Genomic DNA, 11958 nt, shown 5'->3' on the forward strand with positions numbered 1-11958 from the left:
CTCAAATTTATCTTCTAAGCTTCAGATTTATATATTTAAATACATCTCCTATTGGATATCTCAAAGGAACTTAAATATCGATATGATCAAAATTGAGTTCACCATGTTAAGACAGAACTGTATTCTGCTTGTATGTTTTTTATTTCAGCAAATGGCACCATGTCTATCCAGCTGCACAAGACAAAAGCCTAATTGTTTCTTCTAAAACTTTTACTCATCCTGTGTTAAATCGTGTCCACATTACCTCTTGACTATTTCTTAAGCTTGTCTGTGTTTCAGATTGCCATTAAAGTTGAAGCTACAATCCCTTCTTCTGGACTAATGCAATAATTAAAAAAATAATTTTCCTACTTTGACTCTGATTCAATTTCCATCCATTTTCCTTGCTAGGGCCAGGATGGTATTAACATGGATAGGTGCTCATGCTATGTCCTAATTAAAACATTTTCATCATTTTGCAGTGCCTTTAGGATGAAACACAAAATCTCTAGCATGGTGTAATAGGTCCTCCATGATTTGCTTTCTGCCTGTATTTTCATCCTCATGTTTCACAATTTTCTCCAGTCATTGTCATCATCTTTCACTGACACGCTTCCTATTTGGGTCTCTTCCCATAGTGCTCTCCTTCCGATTTTTAACTCACCATGTAGCTGCCAAGCATCTTTCAGAACTTGATCAGATAATACTTCCTCACAGAGATCTTTCCTGATCTTCCAGACTACATTAGTATCTCTTGTGACATGCTCTCAAAGTACCTTTTAATTTTCCTTCATGGCACTAAAATATACATTATAATTATATTTTTACTCATGAGACTTATTAAACTCTTGATTATCTAAATAGTAAAGTTCAAAGGAGCTCACTGTCTTATCTGTAGAACTTAGCAGTGTTTAGCTCACATAAGTGCAAATGTTCAATATGTGAAAAAATAATCAGTTAAATCAGACCATTTCAAAGCATTTCCTTCACCAAAACTACTTAGAAGTTTCATACAGGCATCAAATTTTTTTTTTTTTTGCGGTACGTGGGCCTCCCACCGCCGTGGCCTCTCCTGCCGCAGAGCACAGGCCCCGGACGCACAGGCTCAGTGGCCATGGCTTACGGGCCCAGCCACTCCACGGCATGTGGGATCCTCCCGGACCAGGGCACGAACCTGCGTCCCCTGCATCGGCAGGCGGACTCCCAACCACTGCGCGACCAGGGAAGCCCCCACACATCAAATTTTAATACTAGAGTTTAACAACTCTAAATCATATTCTATTATCCAATTTAGGGAATTCTAAATTATAAAATATAGAAAAGCTTTTTTATTAGCAATGAAGACCAGAAAGTCATACAATATAATAGGTTTTGTTTTTGTAACATGTATTTCTGATTCAGTAATTCCTCTGTATTTTCTCTAAAACAGAAAGACTAAAACGGAGCCCACCAATCTGAACACCATTACATCTACTAACGTGTTTTAACATATTGAGTGGGATTTCAACTGATCTATGTGACTCCAGGTTCCACTGTCATAAGATACTGAAGTGAGTTTTCTATGAAAGGCTTTATTATTTATATAAAAATATACCTTATGCAATGTGACTTAAGACAGTTTTTACTTCACTGGTATTTTAGGAGAAACCTAAAGAATAGGGTAGAATCGTACAACATGGCGGTAATTAAAACACATAAAAAAATTGTTGTTGTTAAAAGACATACAGGAAAGTTTGAAAGAGAAAACTGCTTTCCATTAAAATCTCCTCCTCCATCTCTCCCACTCACCCTATTACCACTTCAGGGACACATCGTGTGTATCCAGACCAGTTTAAACACGTCAATCATCTTAAAGCTCAAGAATTACCTAATGCTATGATGAACGACTCCTGTGACTTAGCTCTTAGGGTTTGCTCTTTGAAGATTTGCTATCCATGTGCATTTATTTACTAGGCTGAGGCTGTCAGTCTGATGCTAAGTTGAAAAAGGCAGTTGCCTATATTTTGTTCGGAATATCTCCAGAGTGGCCTGCTATAGTGCTTGGCATTCCCACAGTCAGGATTACTTCTTTGAAAAAGATACTACCAACGGAAGGTCCCTGTTCTGATTTAAAGACATTTTCTTAGAGGGGTGATAAGATAAACAGCCAATCATAATAAATCAATCAATTTGAGGACTAAGGTGACTTTCAGAGAGAAAAGTTCTAAAGACTTTAAAGCCAAGAGCAGGTGCATTTTGATGGTGGGATGGATAAGAACCATCTGAAGCATGAGGTCATGGCTTCTGATTATTAACATCCCAAAAGCTAAGAGGAAATTGGAGGTCACTAAGAACCTAAGGGTTGGTGTGTACAGAAAACAGAAAGTTGGTTTTAAGTGGAGAGCAGGGGGATCTCAGGCAAAAACCTTCCCCTTAAGCCTGGTCTAATTTTAGTATGCTGAACTGCTGCAAAAATATTAAACAACCACATTTTTTTCCAATTAAAGTGCAGGTAATACATTTTTTTTTTAAGTGAGAGGATCTGAGACTAAATAAAAACATAGTGTTGCTTTTTGAAATAATTTCACTTGCAGAAAGCTTTTAAAGGGATTTTTAGAATTAGAATAGACATTGTAATTATATGTTTTCTGCAGTCTGACTGGTTCAGCTTTCATACATAGGTGAACAAAGGATGAAGTGAACTCATTTAAATGAATGGCTTGGAATTCATACCCCAACCTCAATGGAAGCATGGAGCATCTGAACATGTCTTTTTTTATTTATTTGTTTTTGGTGAGGAAAAATTAATACATAATTTTCTTTGACGCTGTCCATCATGCTTTGTCTGGAATAAAAAAAAAGTACACTAAAATGCTACCTAGGAAAATGGTGGCTGCTTTAATGCAACTGAAAAGAGAGAAAGCCCATGAAAGAAGCTTGGGCTGTGCCTGTAAGTGTTGAATACAGTTATTTTGTAAACATTTGGAATCTTTCCCAGTTTGGTTAATGAGGTAGCCATTTGCTTGACTGAATGGTCTTTGAAAAACCTTCTGTTTAATGAAAGATATTTTTTGTTGCTGCCAGGTAATTCCTATCACCAAGTGTGTTTGGAAACAACAGACTCAGTCTGGATGGCTGGAAGGAGAGAGTTTCTTTAATCATCTAAATTGACTTTCTTTTCTCACCAATCTATATAAAAGATGGACACAAGGGGCTTCCCTGGTGGCACAGTGGTTGAGAGTCCGCCTGCGGATGCAGGGGACACGGGTTCATGCCCTGGTCCGGGAAGATCCCACATGCCGCGGAGCGGCTGGGCCCGTGAGCCATGGCCGCTGAGCCTGTGCTCCACAACGGGAGAGGCCCACGTACCGCATTTTTCTACTGTAAACATTTTCCAATCAGCTTTTTAGCATCACGTGGACTTTGATCAATCATTCTCGTAACCAGCATATCAGCTGCCAAGCCTCAGAGCCAGCACCTTCCACCTGGCCTGGTTTTATATCTTTTCACTCACAGACTTCAGTCCTGCCTGACTCCAGTAATTTCTTAAAACTGCTGTTAAATCAATTTGACCTCTGCTTTAACCTTGCCACCTGCCTCTTTTGCACTGTATAGTGACTTTCCAAACGTCTTCCAAATTTGGACCAAGATTCTACTTTAAATCTCTTTATCCAAATCTGTGTTTCTTCTAATCTTTTTGTTGTTTGCTTTCAATTATCTCAGTCAAATTTCTTGCTTTCCTCCTGGACCACTGCTTGTTAAGCTTGCCAAACTCTTTGCCTTCTATTATTTAAACATCTACTATCTCAGCCTGAAAGTTTTCTCCAACCAATTAAAGGTATAATAGTCATTTCCTAAGACGTTACTTACAAATTTTTAAATGATCAATTGTACATGTATGCACACAATAAGCATTATTCTGATTATATTTGCATATATCAGGTTCAGATTTCTGTGTTTATGAATTCACTTAGCCAAGTATTGTACCTTTATTTTTTTCTATACCTTAATTTAATTACTATTTTACTTTTCCGTTGTCAACTAAAAAAAACACACACACAACAAAACAAACAAAAAAACATGAGCAAGAATAAAAGCCATGAGTCGAGTTTATTCAGTGTCTTAGACTATAGCCCAGGAGACAGCCTCTCAGAGAGCTCTGAGAACTGTTCTGAAGAGGTAAGGGGAGAGGTCAGTATATATGTGGTTTTGGCAAAGGGAATACGTTCAATCAAGTACACATGTCAGTAGAAGGTTACTGCTAGTCACGAGGAACAGATACCTAAGTTAATGGTTTTAGTGCTTTTCTAAGTATGGGAAGATGCGAGAATTTGGGTTTGTAAACATTTCTCCTGAAAATATCTATCTAAAGGGCTGTTCTACCTGTTTTCCCAGAATACAGAGTGCCTCATTCTGCTCTGAATTCCTCTCAGGGTGTGTTGAAGGTCAGCGACTGCAGTGACTAATGATTTAATTCTTGTAGTATTGGGTGGCGAGTGACATTCTTTAGTTGGTGCCATACTATCACTTCCCTCCAATCCCATTGAATCAAGGAGCCACCCTGAGAAGGAAGGGTAGAAGACAATCTTCTACTAATTGATTTTTAAATGCAGAAGTTAGATTGCAGAGAAAGAAGGTAAATTATATTAAACTGAGAAATGTAAAATGGTGTAGTCATTGTAGAAAAGAGTTTGACAGTTCCTTAGAATGTTAGAGTTACCTTATGATCCAGCAGTTCCCCTCCTAGGTATATCTTCAAGAAAAATAAAAACTTATATCCACACATAAAACTTACACATGAATGTTCACAGCAGCATAACTTATATAGACAAAAATGTGGAAACAACCCAAATGTCCATCAACAGATGAATGGATAAACAAAATGTGGCACGCGTGCGATGCAATACTCTTCAGTTATAAAAGGAATAAAGTATCAATAACCTGCTAAGTGTGGATGAACCTTGAAACCTTTTATTAAGGGAAAGAAGCCAGATATAAAAGGCCACATATTGTATGATTCCATTTATATAGAACGTCCAGAATAGACAAATTCATAGACACAGAAAGTAAATTAGTAGCTGTCTAGGGTTGAAGAATGCGTGCTAATGGGTTGGGGAAATGTTCTAAAATTAGATTGTGATGATGGTTGCAAAACTCTGTGCATATAAAAAACCATTGTACTGTGTACTTCAGTGGCTGAATTTTATGGTATGTAAATTATATCTCAGTAAAACAAAACATGAGAGAACGAGTAGTTGAAGATGCAGAAAGTTAAGAAATAATTCTTTAGAAAGCAAGGGGGTGAAGTCAAAGCACATGCACGGGTGCTGTATGACATTTTACTTAAGTGAAATTCACACAATATAAAATTAATCATAGTGAACACTTCAGAAGCATTTAGTACATTCACGGTGTTGTGCAACTACCACCTCTATCTAGTTTCAAAACATTTTCTTCACAAAAGGAAATATATCACATCACTCAGTTACTCCCCATTCCTTTCTCCCCCCAAAGGCCCTGACAACCATTAATCTGCTTTCTGACTCTATAGATTTACTTATTCTGGATAGTTTATATATGTAAAATATATTTTAGTTGTTATAAAATATATTTGTGGCATCATACAATATGTGACCTTTTGTGTCTGGCTTTTGGCTGTGCATTCATCTGTTGATGGACATTTGGGTTGTTTCCAGCTCTTGGCTATTGTAAATATTGTTTCTATGGACACTTAGATATATGCATTTGTTTGAGTACCTGTTTTCAGTTCTGTTGGGTATATACCTAGGAGTGGAACTGTGGGATCACATAGTCTATGTTTAAGCTTTTTAAGGAACTACCAGTCTTTTCACATAGTGGCTGAACCATTTTACATTCCCAACAGCAGTTTATGAGTCCAGATTTCTCCACATCTTTTTTTTTTCCACATCTTAACCAACATGTTATTTTTCATTTTCTAAGTTATATCCATCCTAGTGAGTAAGAAGTAGTATTTTATTGTGGTTTGATTTTCATTTACCTAATTACTAGTGATGTTGAGCATATTTTTATGTTTTATTGGCCATTAGTATATGTTCTCTGGAGAAATGTCTATTGAAGTCTTTTGCTATTTTTAAATTATTTCTTTCTGTTGAATTTTAAGAGTTCTTTAAATATCCTAGATACTAGACCCTTATGTGATACATGATTCACAAATATTTTCTCTGCTATTTGTCTTTTGATAGAGAAGGCATACTTTATCTGTTTTAGTGAGAACAGAGATGAAGAATGGGTTAGAGAACATTTTTATTTGAAAACCACATTATTGTTTGTTTTCCAGATATAAGCATGTACTGGATAAGTATAACTATATATATTTATTCAGAATATCATGTGTCCTATGGGGTTAGGGATTTGTTCCATAAACATGAAAAGGCACTAAGTGCCCCATCTTTTTTTTTTCTATGATATTAAAGTATATTTATATGTTATTAGGTATCAGTGCCCCATCTTATGATGGAAATTGTGGTTCATTGGTCCTTAATTCAAAGCGATGGAATTATTTACAAAACCATGTTCCATTTCAGTTAGCAATTTTCATTAGCAATAATCAGGAACCTTTGGATTAACTTATACTTAACAATCATTAGACCATAGCTTTGACATGCATCAAAAAAAGTGAATTCTTTCTCAAGGTGTTCAGCTCTTCTCCATCACCCCTGGATCTCCATTAGTTTTCTGAATCTGAATTCCTAATCTTATTGTAGTATGAAAATTCTGAGATATTGTGTGGAGAAAAGATAAAAAGTAATCAGATTGCAGATATTGTACAAAGTACCATTTTTAAAAATGCAGATACTCTATAATTTATGATTGCATGTCTGTTTCTCCTTGAGGAATTTATGAAAGAGAGGCAACTTTTATTTATTCTTGTTTTAGAACAAGAATTTTAGATCAGTGAAGGTTAACAATTCAACAGGATAAGGAATTCAGTGAATCCCTTAAACACCACGCTGACATTCCAAGACAGAGCTAGTAAAGGTCTTCTTTTCTTGATGTCTCTTTCAAAAGAATGTATCATCAACATCTCACCTATTTGGCATATGCATCTTTACTCTGTATCCATCTATAGGTCTCGTAGGGCTCCATGGAGATTCGTAACTGAATTTCCATATTTCCAGTGCTGTTTCCCTCAGAGGAGGTCAGCCAGATGCACTGTGAACTGTCAGTGACTGACTTTAATAACAGGTACCTGCTGTTCAGATTTCTTTAAGTAGTATTTGCCATCACACACACACACATACACACACACACACAACAAATCTAAGTTGATTTTCCAGGTTAAGCCGATCTTGTTCAAGTAGGTGGTCTAGAGGTTTTGGACTTACTTACTGCTTGCCTTGGGTCAAATAAATAGTGCTACATTTTTTTCTGTCTTTAACATGAAGATTGTAAAAACCTCAAAATCCTAGAGTTTTAATGAATTGTAGCAAATATCCAGTTTGATAATTTTTCTTTTAGCTGATTCTTGAATATTTGTGAGGAAACTCATTAAGTCCTGGGAGAAATAAATGTCTTAGCCACTCCAATTACATCTTTAGCCACTCCAAATGCATTAACACACACACAAACACACACACACACACACTCTGAAACCTCTTAATTATTTTATGATGTGAATAATACTCTTATTATTACTGTTATTCATTGCTCTGTTTCAGAGGAAGGCACTGAGACTTAGATTAAGTAATTTGCTCAAGAAAAGGGTTTCAGTCCTAGGCAGTCTAGTTTCAGAATCCACTTTCTTAACTACTTTGATCAGCTGATTGTCTGTGATATGATTCAAGCATTTATAAACCCACTTGTACATATTTCAGTGATTTGCCTTATTTTTTTGAGAACCATATAACTGCTAAACTCTTAAACGAACAAACAAAACTAAGCAACCTCATCCCCCCCCCCCCACAAAAAATCAAGCTCTTCTTCCCTTATAGAGATTAAAGATATGGAAACTGTTCTTTTAAAACCATTTTTCTTTATGAGAGACTTAGAGTTTTCTCTTCACAAATGAAATGACCTTCCCTAATTATTCTGCTGCTGATGGTATTGTAGGGGAATGACTTACATACTAATTCTTAAAGCAGGATCACTATTCAAACAGCATCCTGAAGGAGTAACTGTTCCATATCCAAACTCTTCCAAGTATTGCCTTAGATACTAAAAGCTATTTTCTAAATTGTGCAGGTGGACTTCAGTTATTATTACACAGCAAATTACTGAGAGCTATACTATTGCAATCTGTAAATTATCACCTCTCATTCATTTCAGTGCTCTGAATTTTCCAACTCTGAAACAGGAGATAAAGAGACAAGGATTCCAGTAATGTAAGAAGATTACTTTTCTCTGCTCAGTGCTATCTCCATTTGTTTGGATTGCTATCACTCCCTAGCTCTTCTGAGACCTCTATCAGTATCTGTTTTTCTCCCCACCTCTTTCTTTATCTCTTTCTTCTTCGTACCTTCCTCCATCATATAAATATGTTTAGTTTGATCCCATCTTAAGAATAATACCTCCCTTAATACAGTAATTTCCTTAGCTCTTGCTTTACATCATTCCTTTGTACATTCATTTAGCAAGAGTGTGGTCTAAATTTGCTATTTCATTTTTCTTTCCACCTTTTCTTTTCTCAACTCATAAATAGGCTATGCTACCACTGCTTCACTGAGAGTCCTCCCACTTTGCTTCCTAATGGCTTTCTTATTACCAAATACCATCGATTCTTTTAGGTTCTATCTTGATTAACTTATTCTGACTACATACACTTTAAAAATCTTTCTTAGTTTCTTCAAAAATTCATTCTTTTAGTTCTACATTTCAGACCCACTCCTTAGTTTTCCTGAAAGGTGCCTCTTTTTCCATTTGTTCTATAGATGTGTTAGTGTCTTATGGGATTTTGTCCTCAGTTCTCTTAATTCTACAAACTCTTAATCATCAAACCATGTAGAATAATGGAATTATATATATTTTTGAATTTTATTTATTTTTTTAAACAGCAGGTTCTTTTTTTTTTTGTGGTACACGGGCCTCTCACTGCCGTGGCCTCTCCCGTTGCGGAGCACAGGCTCCCGACGCGCAGGCCCAGCGGCCATGGCTCACGGGCCCAGCCGCTCCGTGGCATGTGGGATCTTCCCAGACCGGGGCACGAACCCGTGTCCTCTGCATCGGCAGGCGGACTCCCAACCACTGCGCCACCAGGGAAGCCCAACAGCAGGTTCTTATTAGTCATCCGTTTTATACACATCAGTGTATACATGTCAGTCCCAATCGCCCGATTCATCACACCACCACCCCCCACCCCCGCCGACGCTTTCCCCACTTCGTGTCCATACGTTTGTTCTCTACATCTGTGTCTCAATTTCTGCCCTGCAAACCGGTTCATCTGTACCATTTGGAATAATGGAATTATCTTTTAGACAAAGACTCTTAAGCCTATAAATCCCAGTTTCTTAAATATTATATCTGTATTTTACCCAAGGTTTCCTGAAGTTTTCCTTTACCTCCTATTTAATATCCATTTAATATCCTTCATCCTGTCTGACTTCAGGAAGCCCATACCTCCCCAAGTTATTCTAAATATCCTCAAAAGAACCTTACATTGGTACTCATTATTTTTTATTTTGAGCTTCTGCTTTGTTAACTTTGGCTACCAGATCACTGCTTCTGTATTTCATAGCTGTGTCCATCCAGGTCCCTTCCCTGCACACTTGACATTTATGCTGCTTTTCCCTGGTACCATCCTCCTGGCTATTCCTTTACTCAGGTCTGGTCAGCCACCACATTGCTGGGACCCACTCATCCTTTTAAAGTTCTTGCTTCATTGATTCTTAGAAAAGACTAAAAATCTCCTGGTATCAAAATATCTATTTAGGACAATGTCTTCTCTCCAATATATGAGAAACTCTTTTGCTTTATTATTTAAAGCATTTTATTTTTCTTTCTCTTTAACCTCTGCCTTCCAGACTAGGCCCTGAGCCTGAGACTTATTTTGCATAAATAAAATACCATTAAAGTGCTCTTATTCAAAAGAACGTTCTCCACCAAAGATATATTCTGCCTCTACACCTTAAAGTATGGAAAGAACTACAGATTTTTGAATTGTGCTATTTCCTAACTTCACTGAGGGACGATGTTTAAGCTGTATGGACCCTGTGGACATACTAGTCGCTAAAATTTTGAAATACTTCCGTACTAGTTAGTTAATAGTCACTGCCTGAGCCCTGCAGCTATACCCCTTCCCCACAATGTCCGGCTCCACATCTTCTACACCTGAGTATCTAAAAACCTGATACCTGACACAACAGGATGGGTCTTGGACTCTGCACTAGCACTTCCTCCCCGGCTGGCCTTACTTGGTGCTCCTGTTAAGCTGTCAGTTAGAAATTTTGAAAACCATCCCCATTATACACATTTCTGACTGACTGCTGGACATCACTATACTTACCATTTCCCCTCCACTCTCATTCTCAGAATGAACAAAAATAACCAACAAAAGTAAGAACAACAACAGAAGTAATCCACTTTGGTTTTCCTTCTGTTATTCTTCTGTAAACTGAAATCAACCTCATAAGCCAAAAAGTTCTCCTATCTTACTTGAGACCTCAAACCCAAACTGTCCTTAAGTTCAGTCTATTTTACTTCTCTGGCTTCTTCAGATCTACTCCATTCTCTTTATCTTGTTAATCGTCTTTAGATTTGACATGGATTGGTTGATCCATGTACTGTTGCAGTAAATCATAACTCATGTCCCTGCCTCAATCTTGTCTCTTTAAAATTCATCTTCCAAAGACCTACCAAAGGGTTGTATCAAAAACCCAAATATACCTCTGGCTTGTTTAAATACTACAGTGATGCCCTATTTCCTACATGCCTCTTTGACTTGATATTCAAAGCCCTTTATAATCTGGCCAACCATATTTTTTGTCTTTCCCTTATACTTACACTGTGTTCTACCTTTGCTAAGCTACTTGTGACCAAAAACAAAACAAAACAAAACAAAAAAAAACAAACCAAGAAAAAACTTTGGTCTTGAAAACCCTTTCTTTGTCTCTCCTCTCTACACTCTGCTGTTCATCCTTCAAGGATCAGCTTAAGCATCACCTTTTCTCTGTAGTCTTCCTCTATTTTTCTTTTTTTCACCCATTTCTTTATGCCTTTTTCATACCACAGTTATCAAATATAATATTCAGCTTTGTACCTCTTTATTCATTTTTCTGTCTCTTCTACTTGGCCTAGAATTCTTTGAGGGCAATGATTTTGTCTTAGTCTTGATTTCAGTGGTACCTAGCATATTGCTGGACACTTAGTAGATTACTGATGGAATGAATAAATAAAAATAAAAGTTTCTTTCATCCTGGGATTGAACATGAAGGGCAGTGTTTGTGAATTAAGTTTCTAGCCTGAAAGTAAATTACTTTTTCCTCCCTAATTATTCTGGATAGTCACCTCAACCTTGTTTCCCTTGTATAGTTTATAGCATTTGGGAAGGTGAAGTTGCCCAAGGCGAGATGAGTGATCATAGATAAGTACATAAATGATTCTCTCTTGTGTCTGGAATTTTCTAAGATAATTTTCTAGTTAATTTTGCTACATAAGCATAGTCTTATACACTAATAAAATGAAAAAATATGATTTTCTTTTTGAAATGTAAGCTGATAAAACAAGGACATACATTTAAATAAGTGGAAGGATTTCCTTTTTCGTGTTGGAGTTAAAGTAAAAAGTGATAGCAAGATAATGCTTGGTCACATTCAGAATTATTTCTTCTGTTAGTATCCACCAAATAAAAACCTATTCCCCTGCTCTTAGATATCAGATTCTAAAGATTAGGGTAGAAATTATTTTTCCAGTCATGACTGTATTACTTATATAGACTCTGAACTAGTCTTTGCAGTGATTTCTTATTTTCATCACATTTCTGTATTTGAATATTTAGTCCTTGGCTCCGCCATTGTAACTTTGCAG

The sequence above is a fragment of the Phocoena phocoena genome, chromosome 3, assembly GCF_963924675.1.
Source record: "Phocoena phocoena chromosome 3, mPhoPho1.1, whole genome shotgun sequence".
NCBI classification, from domain to species: Eukaryota; Metazoa; Chordata; class Mammalia; order Artiodactyla; family Phocoenidae; genus Phocoena; species Phocoena phocoena.